A 23,679-nucleotide genomic window follows, 5' to 3' on the forward strand; every position below is an offset into this window, starting at 1 on the left:
AGAAGGAGTTTTGAATTTCTTCAGCCCATCACCAGCCAGGAACCATAGCACGCACATGGCCATCCCCAATGTCCATTTTGTAAACAAGGCGCCCAGTAAAAATGCCTCATGTAGCAACACCGTTCATGAGCAGTACCCCAAACCCACTCTTCGGAGCAGTGTGGCATTGGAAACCTCAGATACACAGCGTGAAAGCACACCCCTGTCGCCTGCTTTCTCACAGACCGAAAACACAGTCTCCATCACAGGGGAGAGATTCCTGCCCGACCGTGACAAGTTAGGGACTGCTGTGGATCTTAACCCTCTATCGCTGTATAAAGAAGAAACTCCCGCAAATTTGCATCCCTACTGTGTTTCAGAAGAACTTGCACTTTCTACAGCAATGTTTAATCCTGTCATGTCTGAGATGCGGGCTGTAACAGCAGCCCTCGCCACTGTGCGTCCATTTTCCAACAGCATGTCTCCTTCCTTGATGCCACTGAATATGCATGCATCACCTTCTGCAGATTCTTATGACTACTGCAAGTTTTCCATCGCACCCTCTCATGTAGCACAGACTCTAAAAAAGTTACCAGCATCCTACAAGCTTTATGCGGCACATGCTACTTCCCATTTACATTCTGCCAAGTTCTGTACCTCCGCATCCGTATCTTCAGCACATTCAGATGCCTCTTCACCAAAGCATCCACATCCGCTGAACAGTACAACAAAAGCTGGCGTGGAAGAAAATGGAGTTGCCTTCAAGTCATCTAAACACTGGGGGGAATATTCAAGCAACATGAAAGGTATGGCACACTTCTATGATTGCCATTTTGCATGAAGGTTACATCAAGTATTATGAAAGTTTGCATGGGAGCGAAATGGAACCCCAAAATTGACATACCTCAGTCAGATTTCACACATTTCACTTTATCAGACACGGTGTTATATCTCAGGTTCTGCAATGTCTCCCTGCTTTAAGGCATCTCTAAAGCATCAACATTCAGAAATATAATTTATTATTTAATGGGACAAACCTATAACTGAGTTCTAGATCAATGAAAATTTAAAGGGGTTTAATTATCGAATTTTAAAAAAAAGCGTTAGAGGGTCGGTACCATGAAGGCTGTCAAATGCAGAGTTATACAGAGTATGTAAAAGTCAGAAATTAATCAAAACCCGAAATGGGCAGTAAAATCGGGAAAGAATCAAACAGCATCTTTAGTAAAATAGGAAAGTCTTCTAAAAAATTTAGGGTTTATCTTCATTATTTTTGCATATTAAATTACTGAAGCTGCAGTCTTACTGAGGTATGAGCAAACGTATAATTTCATCAGGAAATCACAGCACATGAAAAATAATTGCAACCATGCCATAACACACAAGCATTGAACCACAGTGTTCGGACAAAATATTTAGTAAAAAATACCGAAATGCATAAATATCGAGTTTTTAATATTGTGATGCAGGCATATCGTTGGCAAAAGTATTGATTTTCTAAGGTAAGTAATATCGATGTAAAAAATATTTTAGTATCGTTTACAAAAATATCTATGTTGTTAATATCGTTCTCCAGTACTGTATCTTTCATAGATTCACATGCTTGAATCATTCCCCTTCACGAAGCGGGAGTCCCACAGTATTATAGCAAAGCAATTGTATACGTAGCATAGGCTAGGATGGCACTAGGCCATGAATTTAACAGCCTATCTATGAGCCTTTTAAAACAAGCATTGGCATAGCCAAAGGGTTCGCTTTTGGGACCTTATAAGTGTTTAGCCATGCAACAGTTGATGCTGTTGCACCAAGGATATTGTGCTGCATAACTGAATACTTATAAGGTCCCAAAAGCGAGACATATTGGCTATGCCAATGCTTGTTTAAAGTTGGTGATGACTATCTATTCTAGAACTTCTGAGTTCAGTTGCTCAAACGTTTGAAGTCAGGCGCTTTCAAATGCTCTCAGATGCCGTAGACCAGCTATGGAGGCAGTGTCGCAGAGAGGAGCAGGGCGTATTCGGTTCATGGAGTGCAATCCACGGAGAGGCTGCACCGAGATACGGCTAGTGGAAAAGTCATACATCACCCTGCGCTGTCGGAGGTAAGGGGTCGGTCGTCCAGCCCGGCCTCTTACTATCCTGGTGCATATTGCTGGACTGGTCACCAGCCAGCTTCCCACCAGTCTTCCTGCCAACCTAAATAGCCCTCCGACCCATCAGTCATTGAGTTCAATAGCCTAGCGCGCTGGCCCTGTGCTGACCAGACACTCCATGTTCCACGCCGCAACCGCAGTCAAGATACCAGGAATGGGGCTGCCTTACACTGGCTAAGCTGGTTTGCTGAGAAATTAGGCACCCCGGCTACCCACACTGTTTATGAGGTCAGGTATCAAATGAAAGGCATAAACCATAAAAGAAAAAAAAGAAACCAAGACCTTCAACTATTCCTGCCTGAGTTCTTAAGGCTCTACGCATCAAGAGCAGGAACATCAAGACTGCCATCATAAAGAAACAAGAGGACAAGAAGAGCCATAAAAATTGGAGGAGAGGCAGGCAAGGCAAGCCACACAAGAAAGTGGGATGAGATTGGCCATAGGTCAGTGTGATCACGGCATTAGAACCACTGCCCTAGGGTTGAGCCGGAGAAGTGTGGAGGCAGTTGGGCTAGGCCCCGGTGTGGCTTGTATCATTCTGTGTGCTTCCCGCCCCCTATACCCCTGACAGCCTCAGTTTTAACAGCAGCCATGGCTATAGCTATATAACAGCAGCGGAAGCTACCACCAACACTTTCTTTGTCTCGTCAACCTGTGTTGAATCAACTAACGCTACTAAATTTACGTCTTTACGCTGAAGATCTTAGGAATTAACGTATCAACGTCTGCCGCATCCAGGGGCAATTCCCTACTGACCCAACACAAAACAAAGGGCTAAAAAGCACCTGGCTCAGATCCTCAATCAGTCAAACCAAAGCAAAGTTCTCCAGCTACCATGGTTGATGTATGAGTTTCACCTCCTATTCCATCTTCATCTAATATGTTTCCTCATTGGCCCAGACTCCAAAAAAACCCATCAAAATGTTTCTTTATCAAAGATGGAGGTGCAGTCTTATACCGATCCATTGAGGAGGTCAATGGAGTGCTCTCAATTCTACAGGCCCCACTAACTCCCTAAACTGTATTACAAAATAAGGACCTAGCTGCCGATCTGAGAGTGCAGCAAAGCAATCTATTGGATGAAAATATTATGTTTAATTCAACTAACACTATTCCAAACTCTACCTTTGAGCTGAAAACAGATTCAATCTTATCTCTTCCACCAACAACAAACGAGAACAATCAATCTGATATTATCTTTCTCCACAACTAAGCTTGGTTAAAAATTTGGCCTCACCGAAATTTACAACAAACAATGTAAACTGCATTAAAAATGACACATCCAAGGTCAACGCTTCATCGCAACCACAAGCATTACCATCTGAGCAAGGAACCTCATTAAAAAGCTCTTACTCTACTGTAATAGGTGAGACAGCAGAAAACAACAGGTTGGGGTGGAGCAATTTGTACACTCCCCTAACATCAGTGACACTAACTCAGATACACATGAATTGACATTTATTGGTGACTTCCAAGCTGCTTCACCTGTCTGCATTACTAATTCCCATTTGGACAGCAGGACCTGCCATCAATTAATCAATACATTCGATATTACAGCTAAAGCCCTGGGATATCAGTCCAACAAGTTTGACATTAGAATTTCTCTTCTAGAGACGCTAGCCCAATATACATCAACCAATGATTCTTGCTTTGAATCACTCAAAGCCACCATTAACAGTTTACTTGCAAATGTGCATACGCTATCTACTTCATCTGCTTCTAACATACAAGACTGTGTTTGTACCATCCTTATGGATTAGCTGTTTGCCCTACCCTCCATAGTGGGCGATTTAGTCCAAGAAATAAAAATGGTCAACAAAGCACAATCCTTAGACCTTAATTCCCAAACCACCTTGCCACATGCAGCAACCTTGTGTACCATCGATCAGGTACAACCCCTGAGAGCTCAAGCAGAGCCCATTAAAAAAGTCTTAAAACCCAAAAAACATTGTGGTTCTTCATGCGGAAACGCACCCCATCCTCTGCAATTTTGAACCCTTAGATAATAACGAAACAACATCAGGAAAAGCGGCAATCCTCAAGGCATCTAATACCGCAGTACACGTATCAACAAATTCTGGCAATGCAATAATTCTCACATGTAACACCTTGTCTCTCAACCATCGAAAAGCAAGAGAAAGCCAGTCAGAAAATTGAACAAAAAGTATGACAAGATTTTGAGAGCAGCAACACAGGCTATCACAATTAAAACCTTTTTCTAGACTGTCAAAAAAGTAACTTCAGCAGTGCCGGAAGCTGTACATAACACAACTCGGACAATCCGGAAACGGATCTCAGTGAACCACTGCAAGACCTATGTACTCTCTCCTTTCCACAAAATACCATTAGAATACAAGACCTCACAAGTTCAGGTATTGAAAAATCAAACAAAATTAAAATCACCTTGTCAGCTATACCGGATGCACAACCAAAATGAAACCTTAAGTGCCCCTCATCAAAAGATGTGACAACGGTGAATCGCTATGCATTGGGCTCTTCGCTATTACCAAGTCAACATTGTAGCAATACCAGCCCAAGTCATGAAAAATCTAAAGAACCACAACTCATTTATCCTTTTACATCGGATGCACAACCTAAACCAGAGCCTAAGCACTGCTCATTAAATGACATAGCAATAACAAATAACTACGCATCAGGTTTCTCTTCCTTACCAGGGCAACATTATAAGATCAGGCCCCAAAAAGTCCAAAGAACCTACAATTACCTCACCAGCAATTCTGGATGCGCAACCCACAATAGAACTTAAGCCGTTTATGTTATGTGATGCGCCAGAAGCAAACCTTCATCCATCAAGCCTCCCAAAACCATCAAGGCAACATCTCAACGATGAAACATCATTATGTCATCATCTGAGCCATAGATTAGTTGGCCCCTTGTTTTTGCCTCAACTAGGCACAGGGAAATGTAAAACACAAGATGTATCAGCCTTAACGACAATATGGCACCCTGAATATACATCAAAAGGCAATAGAGATACATTGAATCGTGGCAACATAGCTGCACTTTTGGCCTCATACCCAAATGTTTGCCATCTAAACAGCAACAAGTTTATTTCTATATAATTCATTCCTTCAACTATACTAGCCCACAAGGATGCAACGGTAGTGACATGGTCAACCCAATCCGTGGTTAATGCAATTTGCGAAAACCAGAAAATCTTAGAAGATTGAGAAATACTGATAACTCTTCCAACAAAAGTTCAGTATCCACCAGCATTTCTAAAGAAGGATTATGAGCCTTCGGGTCCTCACAAAACTCATAGGGCTCTGTCTCTCTTGAAAAACGCAATTGGACCTCTTCAATCAATGGCTCCTATCAAAGCTCAGTCATTCACCATTTCCTCTGATAATCAGGTAGGCAGATGCTGCAAGTTTACCACCCCCACTACAACAAAGCACCAGGAGGATTGGGGATGCCTTGCATCCATCTTAGCAATGCTCCAATCAAATTAACTTGTGTCCAAAGATCACTTCAAACTGAAGTAAAATTCTGAGAATGAAGGAGCAACTATCTCTCTAGTTTCCTGGAATGTGGCAGGATTGAGAAACTTTGAATGGGTACAGATGCCATGGCATTGCTAACATCACATGATATCATATGTATTCAAGAATCATAGCGAGACATGGAAACTCCTCTTGAAGGCTATTATGAGTTTTTCTCTCCTACAACTGGATCACACCTAAAAGGCCATGCAGTGGGTGGTCTTGGTCTTTCTATTTATTTAACAAACCGTTGGAATTTTGCAGTCTCCAAGTACTCCACTTGTCATAAAGACTTCTTATGTGTTGAGATTACCAACTGGAACAAAAACTTGATGAAGGGTAAATTAGTTTTGCTAAACGTGTAGATTCATCCCACATTTTCAGGAAAAAGATCGAACTGCAAATGAGCTAACGCAGTTCATTTCAGACATCAAGCGCAAACATCCAAATGCTCATCTCCTCCTCACTGGAGACTTTAATTTAAATCTGCTTCAAAACCCTTCCGTAGTAGCACAGAAAAACAGCTGACTCTCAGTGGCTGATTCCATCCCAGGATATAATGCCACAAAGAGCAGACTCTATTGGATGCACTCTCTTAGCTTCCTTAGAGGGTATGTCCTTGCGAGTTTCTCTGAAGACCAACCGTCTTATCCTACACACTTTTCGATGAAAAGACTAGCTGTTTTAGACTATACGTTTAGCTCAATTTTTCTGTTTATAGCCCTTAATTCATTCTCCATCATCCTAAGGAATGAAAGTGATCATTGGCCCCAAAGATGGCTCCTACAAAATCCCATCGAAGCTCACACCAATTTAAAATCTATTGGATCAAACAAAGCTTATAACAACTAGAAACTGGTCAAATGGAGCTCGGAAGTTGCCATAAAATATACAACCTGGAAAGCAATGTTACTTGATCAACATAGCCTTCCTCTGCACACAATCAATGATTGGGAGCTCTTTGTGTAAATGCTACTTTTTCATCTGGGCAGCAGATCACATCCATCATCTTTACTAGGAACTCCCAGGGTTACCCCAACTCATCCTTGGTTCACTACAGAACTCAGGACTCAGAAAAGAACTCTCAACAAGAAGATAAGATCACTTCTATCAGCATCAAATCCATCCTTGCTTGCGGGCATAAACATCATACGCAGCAGGCTTGACGCGCGGGCAAGATGGCGCGAGCGAGTGAAGCTCCGGCCGATGGGTGCCATTATCCTGACACTTTCTCCCGATTGGGCTCCTGCTGGGCTTTGTGTGTCGGTGGGGGCGAAGCCTGACAAACCCCCGACGAAGCGGTGCAAAAATTGGAGCGCGTGGCTGCTAAACACGCAGTGACGAGAGGGAGTGCGGCGGCCGGCCGCGCCAGCGACTATACACCGCGGCTTCCCACGAGGGTCCTAGGCCGCAGTGGCCTTGGAGGAGGGACTCACCTGCGGACTTGTGGAGCGTGGTGAAGATCTAACCCCAGTGCCAGAGGTGTTCCAGGGGTAACTGAGCGGCGGCCGGGGCGCAGGTCCCCAGGAACGGAGGGGCGAGTGGCAAGTGCGCTGGTGCTGTGCGCAGATGTGGAGGCGGCGACGCGGGGTAGACGCAAGCACAAGGAAGCGCCTGGACTCCATATGCTCAGAGCGTCCGCTGGCACGTGGCGACGAAGAAGCGGTGGACTGCACGTGGTGCGGTATACAGGACCCAGAGAAGGCGGCCATTTTATGGGAGGTCCTGGCGTCGCTGGCTTTGGGGAGCCACTTGGAGGGGGTCGCTGCCGGGGGTAAGATGGTGGCTGTGTAATGCTGCCCAGAAGCGGGCAGGAACACAGCTACAGCCGTGGACTGAAATAACGAAGGATACAAGTTGGGCCCAGTTCCGGCGAGGCGCCAGTGCCCGCGTGGTGGAGTAGGGGTCGTGGTGAGGCCCAGAGACTCTGAGACGCTGAGGAGGCAACATCTGGCAGCTGCTGTGGCCCCACTGAGCCAGTGAGTACCAAACAGTGTGCGCCTCCAGGTGGGGAACGGCAACTTGACCGGAGAGGCTTTTGACTTCCCTTCCGACGCCCCAGGTCTGAGAGTGAGGCAGGAGTACTGCAGCGCCGACACTTGGAAGTGGTGGCGAACCACGGATCTAGGACCCGGATCGGCCGCCTGTCGACTCGACCTCCGGCAGATGCCTACAGCACAGCAGCTGGTCATGGGCCGGCTGCGAAACACGCCGCGGGACGGCCAGATGCCGGCCACAAGTTCGGGCCATGTGTCGGAGAATAGTATGGGTGGCGCAGCGCCGCAAACAGAGATGCTGGCGGCCAAATTGGATACGGTGCTTGCTGCAGTGGAGCGGATCGGCTCAACACTGGAACAGACAAGATCATCGCTAGAGTCCCGCATCGACAAGTTCACGGTGGATTTCACCCTTCTTCATGCAGATCACCGCAAACTGGCGGATACGGTGGCCCAACAAGGGCAGACCCTTCAGGAGGTTCAGCCAGTAGTGCACACCCACACTGCCGCCTTACAAGACCTAATTGATCGCGTCCATGTCTGTCAGGCTGTAGACAGGTATCCCACTAACCTGCCACTCCGGATGCAGCAGGAACGATGGATGGTGCCAGTTAACCCCGTCCCCCACCACGGAAACGCCCCCGAGGTTCCGAACACCCCTCAAGGAACGACTCCGTACAGGGGAAAGGGAAAAAAGGGACAAATGAAAGTAGAAAAAGGTGCAGCTACGAAGTCACGCTCCGGAATGGGGCTGATGAAGCGACCCTCAGTAGTCGTCGGGATCCCCTGCTATCTAACCCAGTGTTCCCTGCAGAGAAAGAAATACAGTCATACAGAAGGACTTATTTGACAAGCAGGAGGAATGACACATATACATATGTATACCTTTTGGCAGGTCACTTACGGGACAGGTAACTGCGATCAACCCAGGTCATAGACTTGTGATAACTGAGGATGAACGTAGACACCTTAAAGACCAAGATGCTAACAATAGACACTTGTCCTGACTGTGCTTTCTGCAGCACGTCAGTATCTCTGTAACTTCAAACGAAAGAAAGTACTTAGCTGAAGGATGGCTGTCACGGAGTTCTCTGACACTGCGTCCTGGAAGAACGGCTCCGAAGTTCAGAAAGGCAAATCCTTGGAGAGAGCCTTCCCTGAAGCACAATGCCACCGTGTCCAGCCACTCTGCGTAGTCAAGAAAACGAAAGAAAAACGGGTCACGGGATCCAAGCCTTTCAAGCGGCTCGCCGACGAGCCGTCGCTCATGAAGAGAGATGATGTTGCCGGTTCTCGGGGAGTACCACGGAGGACTCACACCCATAGACCGGGAAGGGAGCGGTGTTCACTGCGCGCTTCAGCGTGAAAAGCGAGGGCTGCGCGGCAGCGGGTTCGGTTCCTTCGCATGGTTCCGTGCGTTCGAGAATAGTTGGCGGCAAAGTCAAGTGACGCCTACTCATGGAGCGCGCCCCAGCGCTGCAGGGAAAAGTCCAGCCGTACCAAACGGGAAGTAGCGTTCGTCAACAGGGGGACGGAGACGAGCGGTGTATCAAGGGAATGCTCGGGAGCTTTGATTGACAAGCACCGTGAAAAGGGAAGGGAGGTGCTTATGTACGCTGCCGATGCCTGTGTCACGGGAACGGCCGCCTGGCCTTCTAGGAGAGGTAGTTTTGGACAAGGGCAACATTCATACGAACATTCACACGTGTCTTTTCCCACTCCCTATGCCGAAACGTGACAATGTCCTGGAAGATCGTGTCGAGGATGCTGAAGGACGCTCTCGGTGCAGCAACGTGCGAGTGGTGGGTCTGCCGCAGGGTCTGCCGCAGGGCGAAGAAGGGCGTCAGCCAGAGCAATATGTTGAGGGGTGGCTACGAGCCCTGCTTGGTCCCGAGAAACTTTCTCCGCAATTTGTAGTGGAACGGGCCCACAGAGTCCCAGCGCAGCGGCCTAGCCCAGGAGCTCGACCCCGACCCTTCCTGTTCAAACTTCTTAACTATCGGGACAGGGATTTGGTTCTTCGCGAAACCAGGAAGATGGGTGAAATCAAAGTGGGAAGTGGGCAGGTGCTGTTCTTCCCGGACTACACAGCAATGGTACAAAAACGCCGGAGCAACTACCTGGCGGTAAAGCGCCGACTACGCGACCTAGACATCCCCTACTCCTTGTTGTTTCCATCACGCCTCCGAGTGGTCACGAGAGAGGGCACCCGCTTCTTTGATGCCCCATCGGAGGTCTGGGACTGGCTAGAAGAGACTGGCCGCAGTGATGGACAGAGACCACCGGACCCGGAGCCTGCCACACAATGAGGTAGAAGACCTCGGCGGAGGAGGGGAAGAGGGCCCCGTAGAGAGGAGGGAATGAGCCTGGGAGTAGCCCCCAGTCCGGAGATGATGCGCCAGGAATGTCAGGGGCCGCTGGCAGCGGTAGCAACACTTAGGTCTCCTGATGGCCGAGGACAGAGCGACCCGGGGACCAGTGGCTCGTCCTCCCCGTCCACCGTGCTTTCCTACGACCAGTTGATGCCACTGGTGACCCCCCAGACTTCGGAGCAGATCATGTGAGGTGAAGGTGAGGCAGAGACTATGTCTGTGGAGATGCATAACCCCCAGAGACAGATGATGAGGACTGGTGGCCGCCATCTGATGACTCTAAAGTATGGAGAGAACAGAGCGGTGAGATGGAGGGGGAGGTGTCTGGTTGGCGGACTTGTACAGGACTGGGGGTGGGGGAGGGCCTGTAAGTGGCTACCCGGGGAGGAAAGGATAGCCTATTAGGTGAAGCCTCCAACCCAGAGATACGAATAACACAGGCTAAGCGTCCCGCCCACGCTGACCCGAGCTCAGGTTAAAGGAGACACTTACAACATGCGTACACAGGCACCACGGTCTGGGAGCACCTTACAGTAGCTGACGCCACATAATAAACCCTGCTAGCCACCATTGGGCTTAGTCGTACTTTATGAGCGTTAGCTTAAGGTTTGGACGGATGCCCGTAAGGGGGTTTGCCCTGGCAGTTACACTGGCCTTGTTAGTTCATTCACACCCATGGTTTCATGTTAGTGCTTTGTTGTTTTGTTGGTTTTTGATGCAGCGCTCTGGCTTGGCTCGCGAGGACTCTACCCTCCGCCCCGGATGGGTACCCCCAGGCCCCGCCACATACATAAATCATAATAGTTCCAAATGGCCACCACAAATGTAATCACATGGAATGTTCGCGGTATGCATACGCCAGCGCGCAGATACTCCATATTTGCATACTTGCAGAGACACAAGGCTGCCATAGACCACCTTCAGGAGATACACATGACAGCGAGGGAAATAGACCGACTGCGCGCTCGCTGGAGGGGACTGGTGTTTGGCACTACTTACTCGGCACACGCTAGGGGCACACTGGTCTGGGTGAGGGCGGGTATCCCATTAGTCTGCCTAGAGGCACTGGTTGACCCAGGCGGGAGATATACCCTGGTACACGGGCGGCTTGATGGGCAGCATGTGTTGCTGGGCTCACTGTATGCACCGAATGTTGAACAATCCTCATTCCTAGCTAGCTTGTCCACGGTACTGGCGCCGTATGCGGGTCTTCCTTGGCTGCTGGGGGGGGACTTTAACTCGGTGCTCGACGTGCACCTAGATCGCTCTTTCCCACCACTCCGAGGCACACAGGTGGGCTCGAATGCACAGGCCTTAACTGCCTGGCTGTCACATTGGGCTCTACTTGATATGTGGCGCAGGCTACACCCAGATGACCGCGTCTATTCATATTATTCGGCGGTACACGACCTCCATGTTCGCTTGAACAGAGTGGTGGGCACCCACTCAATGCTTCCGCTGGTGGTTCAGGCTGAGTATTTGGACCAGACACACTCAGACCACAACCCCCTCAAAGTGGGTCTCAGGTGGAGACCTGACAGACCCCCGGTCCCAACATGGCGCCTCCAATCGGCGGCCCTGGAGGATGCGGAGTTTCGCGCCTCCTTGGGCACTGCAATAGAACACTATTTTGACCTCAACGAGGGTTCTGCAAGCAGTGAGTTACTAGAATGGGATGCTCATAAGGTATGCATCAGGGGGCATTGCTTGGGCGTGACGTGGAGCATCCGCAAACAGCTAGAGAGTTCCCTCGCTGCTTTAGAGTCTCGCCTGCTCTCATGCAAACTGCATGGGGAGGGCAGCGGTGTAGATTCGGACCAGCTGCTGGAACTCTGGGCGCGCCATGCCGAATTGCTGGACCGGCTGCGATGTCACAACTATGCGGCCCATTTGGCTCGAGTGCATGCCACATCGGATAGGGCTGGGAGGTTACTGGCCTGGTTGCTCCGGCAGGAGTCTGCCCATGCCCCGATAGGCGCTATACGTGGGCCTGATGGATCGTTGGTGTACACACAGTGGGAGATTCACCAGGCGTTGACGGCACACTACACATCCTTGTATCGGTCGGCGGGGGGTGGGCGGGCGCGTGACCAGGATCTGTTTTTGGAGGCTGCGGGTCTGCCCACGGTCCCGGAAGAGCACCATGAGTCACTGGAGTGCCCCCTCACTACCGACGAGATTAGGGATGCGATCTCCTCTTTGGCCACCGGGAAGGCGCCGGGTCCGGACGGGCTCCCGGCAGAATACTATAAATCCTATAGGGAGTCATTGATACCTAAGCTTCACACCCTTTATCTGGCCGCCCTGGAGGAGGGTGCCCTACCTGGGTCGATGCGAGAGGCCTATCTGATTTCCTTACTCAAACCCGGACGAGACCCCACCCACCCCACCCAGAGAGCAGGCTGCCTGGTCCTGGACCTGGAAAAAGCATTCGACTGTCTGCAGTGGGGATATCTGGTGGCGACGCTGTCACACTTCGGACTGGGGCTTGGCTTTCTTCAACTTGCAGCTCTTCTATATAAGGGACCTACAGTGCGAGTGAGAACTGGCCCGTACATATCCGACCCCATTCCGGTCGGTCGTGGCACTAGACAGGGATGTCCGCTGTCGCCCCTCCTGTTTGCGCCTGCGATGGAGCCGCTGGCGGCGACGCTTCGCAAGGAACTGGCGGATGGCATCCCACTATGAGATGCGACGCACCAGGTGTCCCTCTACGCGGACGACCTACTGGTTTTTATCAGGGACGTGTCTTGTGTTCCTGCTGAGCTGGAGCACATCTTGTGCGAATTTGAAGTGCTCTCGGGGCTTCAAGTAAATGCTGCCAAGTCCTGCCTTTATGCATTTGGGGCGGACACCCGGGATCCAGGTTATCGCCTTTGGGGAGTGCAGGTGCAGTGGCAACCGGACACTTTTCGCTATCTGGGAATCCAGATATACCGTCAGCCGATAGATCTTCTTGAGGGCAATCTGGGAAGAGCCGTGTCTGCGATCAGGGCTCAGATGAAGTTCTGGAGTACACTTTCCCTCTCGGTCACCGGCCGAATAGCGTTGGTTAAGATGGTGATCTTGCCCCGTCTACTGTACTATTTCGCCAATTTGCCTCTATACGTCTCGGCGTCCTTTTTCACGGGCTTGACGCGCTCCCTTTGAGACTTTATATGGGGAACTGCGCGACACAGGGTCGCACTGCCCAAATGGTATCTTCCCGTAGGTCAGGGAGGGCTTGCGATGCCGTGTTTCGAGCATTACTATCTGGCAGCGCAGCTGCAATGGATAGCTCGTTGGCTGGCGGACAGAGGCCGTGATGACACGGCGACGGCGATCGACCCCCCTCTCCCGTTGGCTGAGCTACTTAGGCTCTTTCACCCAGCGGCAGAGGTGATGAGATCTGCGCCGCTGCTGTTGGCGGTGGCTTACAAATGTTATCGTAGGTGTCTTCGTCTTACTCGATCCAAGATTCCCTATGCACCGGCCATACCTTTGGAGGGCTCCCCTAGTGGGCAGGGAGGTGGCCCTCCAGAGGGAGGAAACATTGGGACTCCGGATGACGCCCATAGCCTACCAGTGGGAGGTGATGTTGCAATCCCTGCTGCAATTGGGCGTAGCTGGCACGGAGGACAGTGGGGCGGGCTGAGAGAGTTGCGTTAGTCGGCAAGGGGCTGGCTCGCCTGGTGGAGTATCGCGGCACAAGGTGCTACAGCTTTGGTAAAGATGGTGCGACACAGGAACACATATGCCACTGTCTGCAGGGCACACTGAATAGGGGATGTGGAGGCTGAGATGAGGAGACCCAATAGGGGATGGGTGTGGGGGCACTTAGACACATGTTGAGCGCTGCTGTTGTTTTTCTAGTTGTTACTCTGTAAGGGAGATAGCTTCCCGGCTGCAGAGATTGGTTATTGATAAAATAATTGGTTGTTTGTTTATTGGAATTACTGTGGGGAATGGACATAACACTAAGACTGCTACTCTATAGTCCCCACATAGGGTACGACTTCGAAGCATGTGGTGCATCAGTAACCGTACTCACTGCCATGAGGCCTTTAACATAAGACAGAACTAAATGCTGCCCCCACCGTTACAGATTACTGCAGTTGATTGTACAATATCATGAATGTATGTCGTGCGTTCACTGTAACTGTACACTGCATTGCTCCATAACGTGTTGTATATCTTTCGCTACAAAACTCAATAAACAGATTTCTAAATAAAATAAACATCATACGCAGCAGGTATAAAAAACAAATCTGGCAAGCAAACCAAAAGTATGAGGAAACACTTAAGATTGAAAGCCTTCTGGCCTGTGGCAATAAAAACCCAAAAGAGTTATGGATCATCATAAACCGCCTACGTAGGGGGTTGGAAACAGCCAAGGTAAATGGAAACAACGTTACTCCTGAAGACTGGACCACACATATTAGATTGTACAGTGTTTCAACAATATATTTTGATTCACAACTGAGCTACAGCAAGCAAATTTCTGAATATTGAAGTCCAGAGGACGCAAAAGCGCAAACCCTTCAATATGCATCAACCTTCACGACTAAAAGAATCATAAATCTGATCCTTAAAAGCAGAGCTGTAGGAGGTCCTGGCCCCAACGGCATTCCTGCATCAGTTTACAAACAGGAGAGTGAGTTCTGGGCCACGTCATTGGAAAAGCTTTTTTTAGAACATGTATGACCACTGAATCCATTCCATCATCCTGGCAAGGCTCGGTTCTGCACCCCATCTATAAGAAGGGCCCAATGGCAGTCCCCGATAGTTATTGTCTCATTACCCAAAGACTTTGCCTCACTCCTTTTGGAAGACCTAGATGCATGGGCAAATTCAAGGAACTTGATACCCTTCAACCAAACTGGCTTTAGACCATTTTCAAGTGCCTCTGACAAACTAGTGGCCATCATGACGCTTGTCGCAAAACAAATAAGGAAAAGAGAGCTCCTCTACTGTTGTTTTATATGCGACAGCAAGGCTTTTGATCATGTTAATCACCAATTACTTTGGTCCAAACTTACATTCTGGCCAATACCTCAACCATTTCTTCATGGCATTCAGCTTCTTTACTCTGACACGCGGGCCAGAGTAAAACAGGGGAACAAAACAGCAATTTCTAGTAAGATAAAAACCGAACAAGGCATCAAACAAAGGTGTGTATTAGCCCTGTCTTTTTTTAAATTTGTTCATGTGTGACCTGGTTCCAACCTAGGATTTGGTTTTTCAGCCACGCGCCCAAACTGGTGAAGCAATCTATAACACACTTCTGTATGCAGATGATGTCATCCTTCTAAGCCGAAGGGCAATAGGCCTACAATGGTTGATCAATACGCTAGATAAACACAGTACTTCAAACTGATTAGCAATAAACTTTGAAAAAACAAATATTGTAATATTCGGCAGAAAAAGGAAAAAATCTGGTGCTTGGTTTCTGAACAACTGTTGTTTGATCAAATCATATAAATATAAATATCTCTTCGTGACTGATTGCCTGAACCTCATGAGAAGAAAGCATGCTGACCTTGTCATTCACAGTTATGCCCAAAAGAGGGGCCCACAAGTACATCACCAAATCATTCTCAGCATTTTACAAAATTAAGGTTCGTCAGTTATGCATGGACTGCTTTCAATCAGTAGATCATCTGCCTTCCTAGGTGATTCAACCTCCCACCAATAAGTGCTGTTTATGAGGCTTGATCCAGAAGATGCTGTCACATCTTCTTTGCATGTGTCACTTTTTAATCAAAGAGTGCACATGGTTTCTTAGACATTTCCTGGTCAACCAAGGGACATGGTGATCCAGACGACTGTTAAATTTCTCATGAATGAAGCCCATCCGCAAGTAATAGCTAGTTTTATAAAATACCTGAATAGAGTGGATAAATCACTAAGAAATACAGTCATATTGCTCCACGCCCTCAGATATTGGGCCTTTCTTCGTGTGGACATCATCTGAAGAACAAAGAACTTAACCTTTAGCTCATGCTCCCCCAGCAAGTCAGAAGCAGTGCGATGGAGTCTTGTGTTCCCCGTGTTGATATCACCTGCAGAACTAAGGTCCATGTACATACAAAGCGGTCAGGCTGCTAGGCGACGGTTGTCATTCGTATATCGTGGATGTTTGAGACTATTATCGGTCACTCACTGTTCTTGACAAAACCTCACCTATCCTGCCGCTTCAGGAACACAAAGTTTAGAGTTAGTTTAAGATATAACCTCTAATTCTTTTTTAGTAAACTCACTTCTGAAACGCACACTCCTATTGTCAGGTTTGTACTAGGTTTAGGACCTTATTTTTTAAGATCATTGCACGTTACTGCTATGTTAGCTTCTCCACATTGGTTCTAGCACTTTAACTTCTTAGAGTCTGGCACTTTACTATTTTGTATATCGGCCTTTATCTCAAATATTGAACAACCTGTCTTTTATCCTGGACACTGGCTAGATATAATTAAATGCTTTTTATTTTACCCTAGAAAGTCTAGACCAAAACTGTTACATTGTTTAAAAATCATTTATGTCACAGTGTAAGCCATGATATTGATGTCTAAGGTAAAAGTTAAAAGTATTTTATATGTGTACGCACATTGGGGCATGTCTTATTTTGTAAACGTTGGTGAGACGGACATCTCTCACTACTCACTCCAACAGAATGAATATTCTTTTGACCTTTTTTATGAAATGATAGGAATGCATGAAGAGACACCGCTTACCTGGTTCATATTTTGATGTCATAATTTTATATCCTGCTGTTTGGCACTTTAATTAATTTGAACGTCTAAATAAATTATTTTTCAAATGAGTAAATTTTAATAAATTATTTGATGCCAAAACAGCAAAAATCCAATCAGTAAAACCGCTGACATCTAGTTGCATGAGACCAGATCAACGTAAAAAAATATGACCGAATACAATGGAGCGTGGTTTTAATACAAGAAATTGATTGGGCTGACCTTCGAACTTAGAAGAATATCTGACAAAAATGTTCTGAGAAGGTAAAGTTCAGTGGGGCAAAACTGCCTGAGGTATTCGAGGAAGGAGCGTCGCTGTCGAATAGCCTTCGGTTGAAGTTGCGGTGGAAATTTCAACGTTCTGAATGAATCTCTGAAATAAAAGTCAAAAATACCTAGCAGGACAAGGTACAGGGATACAGCCAAAGACAGTTCCACGAGGCTGGATACCCCTTTGGTGAAGGACCGCTGAACAGTATTTGCTGCAGCAGAAAAGACGTAGAGGTAGAAGTCCCAAAGTCAATCCGACCAGCGATGCACCTCGGGCGGATATGTGAGCAGGTTGGTCCCGGTCTCCTCCTGGTTCTCAGTGCAGTTTTTAACCAGAAATTTTCAAAGTCCCCACTTTTGGATTTTGGCTATCTGGTCACCTTCAGCACCACTTCCAAAGGTCCAGGACACCACTTAGAGGGTCAAGCTGGGTTAAGTTGTGGGTCTAAGGTGAAGGGAGCCTTTTGTGTCTCTGAGGCTCAGATCGGAAGGCCAGCAAATTAGCCCTTTGGAGTCACTCTGGTGCCCTGGGTTCAAGTTGCAAGTCCAGTCCTTCTTCCCTAGGCAATAGGACATCAGGGCAGAAATGCAGCCATTGAGAAACTAAAACACCAACCTACAACTAAACACCAACAAAACAGAAGTTCTCATCATGGGCCCAAACCCCGATGACTGGAGTGACACCTGGAGGCCCCCCGCCCTCGGAAACCCACCAACCCCCATGGACCACGCAAGCAACCTGGGAATCACCCTGGACTCCGAGCTCAAAATGGACCGCCAGATCAACTCCGTCTCATCCTCCTGCTTCCACACCCTCTGCCTCCTTCGTAAGACCTTCAAATGGATCCCCCTCGAACATAGAAAGACCGTCACTCACACCAGTGGACTCGACTACGGCAACGCACTCTATGCTGGATTAAACAAAAACCTCACCCGCAAGCTACAGAACATCCAGAACGCTGCCGCAAGACTGGTCCTCAACCTGCCAAAACACTGCCACATCTCCCAGCACCTGCGCACACTCCACTAGCTTCCCGTCGAGACGAGAATCACCTTCAAGATACTCACCCATGCACACACGGCCCTCCATGGCACCGGACCAGCATACCTGAACAGCCGACTCAAATTCCAAGCACCCCAAAGGACCCTACGATCAGCCCAGCTCTCCTAGCTATGGTCCCCCGCACCAGAAAGACCAGATCGGGAGGCCGCTCCTTCTCCTTCCTCGCGCTCAAAGCCTAGAACGCCCTTCCGCTCCACCTCAGACAGACATTGATCCCCATCTTCACAAGAAACCTCAAAACTTGGCTCTTCGACATAACTCCTCCTTGATCGACTGGATCCTGTACCCTCCCTACCCCTAGCGCATTGAGACCCTTACGGGTGAGTAGCCGCACTTAACAAACTTCTGATTGATTGATTGAGAAAGGCAGCAGCAGGTCAGCGGTCCAGCAGGGTGGCAGTCCTTCTTCCTGGCAGAGATCCACAGGTTCAGAAGTGTCCTGAAGAGTTGGCTTATAAGGTCCTCCTTTTTTATACCCTGGTGCCCTCCTTCTGGAACGTGGGAGAAGCTTCTAGACAGTGGCTTTGAAGTGCATGGCTTTTCCTGACTCCCCTGCCCTGGCTCTAAGCTGGCTGCAGTGACAATGTGGAGGTGATAGGTCTTTTGTGTGAGGGAAGAGCACTCCCTATTGGGCTGTGTTCAGCCCTGCCCCCTCATCCTGCCAGAAGATGGCCCATAAAGGCAACCCTAATCCCTCTATTGTGTGACTCTCTGGGAGGAATTCACAAAGTCTAGCTATCAGTTACACCCAATCATGTGACCCAAGACAGGCTACAGGCACAAAAGGGCTAACGGCGGAAAATGTCAATTTTCCAAAAGTGTAATTTTCAAAATTGTAATCAAAAACCCGACTTTACCATTAAATAGGGTTTTTCATTACAATTTCAAAGACACCAAACATGACATAGTCTTCTGCTTCTATGAAATGTAATAAGAAATCCCCAATATTATCCTATGGGAAGGGTACGCCTCACCAGTAGTGAAAAAACTCATTCATGAGTTTTTCACTACCAGGACATGTAAAACTAAAAAGCGCATGTCCAACCTTTCAATTACAAGGCACCCTGCCCTATGGGCTATCTAGGGCTTACCTTAGGGGTGACTTATATGTAAAAAAGAGGAGTTTAGGGTTTGGCATGGGTGTTTTATTGCCAAGTTGACATGGAAGTTTAAAACTGCATTCAGGCTGCAGTGGCAGGCATGGGACATGTTTTAAGGTGCTACTTAAGTGGGTGGCACAATAACTGCTGCAGGCCCACTGGTACCATGCAATATACCAGCCCTGGGTATATGGTATACCACTCTACAATGGACTTAAAAGTACATTAAATATGCCAAACAGGTGTTAACCAATTCCACCATGTTTAAAAGAGCGAGCCTAAGCACTTTAGCACTGGTTAGCAGTGGTAAAGTGCACAGAGTCCTAAGTCCAACAAAAATGAATTCAGCAAAAAGTGGCGAGAAAAAGACAAAATGTTTGGGTGTGACCCTGCAGAGATGGCCAGCTCTGATAATAACAAATTAAGAAAGGAAAATATTAATCTCCAGGTCTTTAATGAAATCATGACTTTCCTTACTCTAGTCTGTCTAATAAAATCTGTATTGTGCATTCTAACCGCTGGCAAAGTGAGCAGCATTCTATCTCCTTGATTATCTCTGCTAAGCCATTATGAGTGAGGACCAGCCACCTGCAAATCAGTCTAACCCTGCCCTGCCCATAGAGAGGAGTTTAGTCACATAATTCACAATCAGGACCACTCAAACCCACGTGTGTTACCACATCTCTATGCTTTACAGGTGAAATTGTGGCTTGCATTCCTAAATACAGTGAGCAAAGGGCATATCTGCATATCCTGTGCCAGAGAGGGGTACAACATTTAAATTCAAACAGGATTTCTTCTAACTTTGATTGGTATCTGTTAGAAATGGGGGTCTCTAGTTGGCAATGGCTGGCCACTGTCCAAGTATTGACCATTCTTCCTAAGTCAGAGTAAGAGGGCTACACCCTTTGATAACCCCTGCTCAACCCTGTGGTAACGTAGCACGAGCAGCTAGGCTTATCTCAGAGGCAGTGTGTGAAGCATTTATGACCATACACAGTAACACAGTGAGAAACACTACAAAGGGACACCACACAGGTAGTTATAAAAACTAAGTATATTTATATATAGACTTAACACAAGACCAATAACAGTAAAAAGCCACAATACTGAAAAATAGGGTTACTCTTGAAATGCTGCAAAAATAGTTCAAAGTGTGCAAAGACGAGTTCAGTTCAAAGCAGTGGTCTCTGCGACCCTTTTACTTACAAAGTACCTGGATTCTGTAGCAAAGCAACCAAAATGTCGCTAAGGAGCTGTAGCGATGATTTTCCTCACGCGTGACCAGCGATGCGTTAAATCCTTGCCGCAAGGGAGGATGATGCGCTGATCTGTGTGCAGGACAAAGCGACAAACTTCTCCACGCTAAGCCGGCGATGCATTGAAATCCTTGCCGCAAGGGAGGATGATGCGCCGAGCCTGTTGCGTGTGTGACCCTGTTGCGATGAGAAGAAATGGTGCTCCACGAGGGGGCGATGATCCGGGTGCGCTGCGATGTCGTGAAGCGATGAACTCGATGTGATGATCTTTGGTTAGCGAGCACTTGGAGGCCCGCAAACGTGCGATGAGATGATCTTCGGGTTAGCGAGCCTTTGGCAGCCCAAAAACGTGCGATGCGATAATCTTGAGGTCAGCGAGCATTTGGCAGCCCACAAACATGTGATGCGATGATCTCCGGTAGCGAGCACTCAGCGGCAGCAGCGCGATGATTTTTCGTACTCGCTTCAACTGCGGCGGCTCGCAAACGGGTGTTAGCGACGATTTTCAGCACTCTTTTCTCCGTAGTAGAACTAGAGGCCCTGGAACTCACAGAAGCCTCACCTGCAGATAGAAATCCTCACTGGGAGGAAACAGGAGGCTGGTGGTGGAGTCTGATGTGCCTGAGACTCCAGCAGGAGGCTAGCTCTCTTCTAGCCCTTGGGTGATTGCTTTAGCAAGTGGAAATAAAAGTTGTCTTCAAATTCCTTTTCCTCTTCTTCCAAGTTCAGTGAACTACTGCAGGCCAATCCAAGAAACAGCATACAAGCACAAGGACAGTCACCTTCTGCAAATTCCTTCAGTTACATGGACAGAGGTTCTTCTTGTTGTCCAGGAGCAATACAAATTGTAGGGGTTTGACCACAGATATTTATACCCCAAAAGTTTTTGTTCTAAGAAGCTACAAGTCACTGAACCCACACAGAACCAGTTCTGGTCAGTCCTGGAGCACTTTGTTTACCAGGCTGCATCCTTCCTTTCAGAAAGAGGGGGTCTGCCTCAGACGCACAGTGGGAGTTGGAGCCAACATTCACCTTGCCAGGCACAGCACTATTCAGGTCAAGGAGCTACCCCTCCCCATACTCCAATGCAGATCTCTCTATTCAACCCAGGTCTGACTCAGCCTGCCCTGTCCCTCCAAAACCAGACAGCCAATACACATAACAGCAGAGCACACTGGAAGGCCTAGGCAAGAAAATACCTACTTTCTAAAAGTGGTATTTTCAAACACAGAATATAAAAATAAACTTCACTAAAAGATGTATTTTAATATTTTGAGCTCAGGCATACTAAATTCGTTTTTCTACCATGTTCTTTGGGTCAGTTAGGACTATAGAATTTAATAGTCAAACTGCCCATTCTGGCCTATGGAGAACAGGTAGCCTTACAGCAGTGAAAAATGAAATTGGGTGTAATTCACTACCAGGACATGCTACACACTTTAGAGCATGTCCTACCTTACACATACAATGCATCCTACCATAGGGGTGACTCACATGATGCTAAGGGAAGGTTCAGGGGCTGGGAAGTGGGTGCACTTCACAGCCAAGATGGCAGTTCTGGACTGCACGCAGACTCTGCAGTGGCAGGTCTGAGACACACTTTACAAGCTGCTTTTGTGGGTGGCGCAAACCAGCACTGCAGGCCCACCAGCAGCATTTGGTTTACCAGCCCTGGGCACACACAGGCCACGCTACTATGGACTAACAGGTAAACCAAATAAGCCAATCATGGATATACCAATTCACATGTCATATTTACACAGGGAGCATTCGCACTGTGGCACTGAATGGCAGTGGCACAGCGCCCAGAGCATCTAATACCAGCAAAAACAGAGGAGATAACAGCGAAAAATGGAAGGGAGACCCACGCCAATGGTGCCAGGTCTAACAGTATCCTATTTATTAATGTTTTCAGCTTAGCAGTGCTATTACCAGACAGGGCCAATTCTGTATCCAGGTCTGTCCTATCATGATCCTGAACAAGATGATTGGCCTAAACTGCTATGCCATGTCCTTTCTACAAAGGACAGCAAACTTCCCCTAGTAAGATTACCTCTTTTGCTTAGTCAGGTGTGGTTTCAGTCAGTGAGCAAGATAGTCTCCTCGTTTAAGGGTTCAAAGCAAATTGCAAAATTGAATCAGGAAAACTTGTGAAATTACTTGCTAGCTACCAGAGTATTCCATCTGAGCACCATTTCCTTACTTAACACTCTACCATATGTAAATCCATTCACTTTCCAACCACCTGAGAATAATTCAAGTCAAAATTACTACTTTGAGGATGTCATGGGCTAGAGAGAGGTGGTCAAAATATCCTGCAACATCAGTGTGTACCTATTTCTACTGTGTTTTGTAATAATTGTGTTTGGCAGCATATATTTAGGTTGTATGTTATTTTCCATGTCCATTCTAACAGGCCCTATTCGGTCATGTTACTGACACTCTACTGTTCTGTTCTCACGCTCTTCATATTTCATTTATCAAGCCCACACGCCAAACCTACTCAGTGGCCTTCTGACATTGTTCTCCTGTGGGTTGGTTGGCTCTGTATACCTTTACTGTTCCTATATGATCTCTATAGTCAGACCTGCGGTGCATGTAATCGCATGCATATGATGCATGTTGAATCCTTGTTCAGCATGTCAGAAAGTACTATCTTCTTCCTCCTATCACGTTTCTACACTTTGTCATGTCCCCATTATAGAGAAATTCATTTATTAAAAGTAGTCTTTGACTTCTGGATCAATTTAATCATATACTTTGATTTCCTCACAACTACTGATATTTTTGTGGTTTTCTATTCTTTGTTCGGCAGCAAGTGCTGTAGAATGAAGGTTGGTCATGGAAAAGGCGAGGGCTGAATAGACCGTGCCGCCATTATGGCGGTCACACTATTCCCCGGCCAGGAGTCGGGGGTGGGGGGAGGCCGAGTCAGCAAATGACGCGGCGCTCCCTCCCCGCATCGACCAATGGGCGAGGCGGCCTCTTTGAGCCGGAAGCACTTCGGTGCTTCCGGCTCGAAGAACGTACAACCTGCACCCAGGTAGACCGGTCTGATCCGGTCAGCCTGGGCGCCCTCTTTAAAAGGGGGCTGTGGGGAGCAGAACAGTCTCTTGTTCTTGCTCCCCACAGGAACGTCCACCGGGCCGGCTGCGGGCCCGTAATCTCTTTTTTCTTTTTCTTTTACAGGTTATCCAAGTCCTTGTGGTGGTTCGAAGCGGAGTCGAGGAGGCGGAAGTTCGTCGCGACCAGGGAC

Source organism: Triturus cristatus, chromosome 6 (genome assembly GCF_964204655.1).
Source record: "Triturus cristatus chromosome 6, aTriCri1.1, whole genome shotgun sequence".
Taxonomy (NCBI): domain Eukaryota; kingdom Metazoa; phylum Chordata; class Amphibia; order Caudata; family Salamandridae; genus Triturus; species Triturus cristatus.